This window comes from Rattus norvegicus, chromosome 8 (assembly GCF_036323735.1).
Source record: "Rattus norvegicus strain BN/NHsdMcwi chromosome 8, GRCr8, whole genome shotgun sequence".
Taxonomy (NCBI): domain Eukaryota; kingdom Metazoa; phylum Chordata; class Mammalia; order Rodentia; family Muridae; genus Rattus; species Rattus norvegicus.
Window position 1 is genome coordinate 113,992,321 of NC_086026.1, and position 1,885 is coordinate 113,994,205.

At 49.7% G+C, this 1,885-nt stretch overlaps 1 pseudogene; it reads right to left on the minus strand.

Moving 5' to 3' along the window:
• Positions 1 to 986: 986 nt before the first annotated feature.
• Rps11-ps16 (ribosomal protein S11, pseudogene 16) lies at positions 987 to 1,465 on the minus strand (annotated as a pseudogene).
• Between the last annotated feature and the right edge of the window lie 420 nt (positions 1,466 to 1,885).

Genomic DNA, 1,885 nt, shown 5'->3' on the forward strand with positions numbered 1-1,885 from the left:
GCTGATATCGGGTAATTTCAGTGAGCTGAGGCCTTCCAGTGAGAGAAATCTCTGTTTCTTTCCTGAAGTCCATCTTTTCATTCACAGTCAGCTTCCTCGCCTGTGCCACTTAGGCCTGATAGAAAATGCAAGGGTGCCGTTGGATTCTAGGGACAGATTCATTTCCTGTTTTTGTCATTCAGACAAACCGACAGCGGACTTTTGGAAGAACGCCTGGCACTGGCGCCTTTCAAACGTTTTCTCATAGCTCTTGTGCAGTTACATTCATCTGTTGGTTCTAAGAACAGGACGGAACAGATCCAGGTCCAAACTTGCCACTGGGATGCTTACCAGTCACAAGCCTTTGACTGAGTCAATCTTAGTGAGCAACCCCCTCCCCAACCTTCCTTTTTTGTGAACGCTGACCTTGAAGGTTGTTACAAGAAAAACCGGAAGTGATGTCTGTATACCCCTAGCGCTTAGCCAATCACATTCAAGGTCCTTAGTTCATTTTCTTTCCTTGCTGATCACAAGAGGAAGCAGGTTGCTTTGGAGGTGGGAAGTCAGTGTCTGATTCCAAATTGGGCAACCTTCTCAAGATTCCTGTCAGGTACTCTCAACCACATCCCCATTTTGACAGATGCTAGACACTCTCTGCGAGAGGCCTAGCACTGGGACAGGGACGCTATGCAAATGAAGCCTTTGCAAGAGCTGCTGAATGTCAGCAGACAGGGCTTCCGCCACAGACTTTTGATGTGCTATGTGTCCCAGGCTGTTCCTCCAAGCCTTCTGAGAACTCCTAAGACTAGAGCCAAAGAGCTTCCAGGGTTTGCCAAGGCGGCGCTCCTTAGCACTGCAGCCAGAGCAGAGGGTGGGTAGGAGGGTCAATGTCTGACTCTAGGACGCTGGGATACCGACATGTCAAAGTCTTGTGGCTGGGTTTCTTTCTTTTTTTTTTTTTAAGCTGGAAAATAATTATTTGTTCTAGGGCGTTGGCTAGAGTCCCCTTAGAACTTCTGAAACTGCTTCTTGGTGCCAGCAGCCTTGGTGACCTCGAGCACATTGAATCGAACAGTCTTGCTCAGGGGCCTGCAACTCTCCAACAGTGACAATGTCGCTGATCTCGACATCCCTGAAACAGGGGGACAGGTGCATAGATATGTTCTTGTGACGCTTCTCAAGGCGGTGGTACTTTTGGATGGACTGGAGATAGTCCCAGTGGATGACAATGGTCCTCTGCATCTTCATCTTCATCACCACACCAGACAGGATCCGACCTCGGATGGAGACATTACCAGCGAATGGGGCATTTCTTGTCTATGTAGGTGCCCTTGATGGCCTCCTTGGGTGTTTTGAAGCCTAGACCGATGTTTTTGTAGTACCGAGGGAGTTTTTCCTTGCCGGTTTCTCCCAGCAAAACATTCTTCTTGTTTTGAAAGATCGTAGACAGCTCTTGGTAAGCACGCTCCTTCTGACTGTCCGCCATCTTCCCAGCAGCCTGAGAGGTAGGCGCACTCCCGGCTTCCTTATTCACAACTTGAGATCGGATGGGCTGGGTTTCTTACACCTCAAGACAACAGTAGCATTGCAGGAGAAGAGTAAATGTCAAACCCGGGAGAGGTAAGTGTTCATTCTCCTTTTAGGTGTGACGGGAAAGAGCATTCTGTTCTCCCATATTGAAAGGTTCTCCCATATTGAAAGACCCATGGTTCCAGCTGCACATGTAGCAGAGGATAGGCCTTGTCGGGCATCAGTGGGAGGAGTAGCCCTTGGTCTTGTGAAGGCTCGATGCCCCAGTGTAGGGGAATGCCATGGTGAGGAGGTGGGAGGGAATGAGTGGGTGGGTGAGGGAGGACCCTCATGGAGTCAGGTGGGGGGAGATGGGATGGGAGAGGAAACCAGGAAA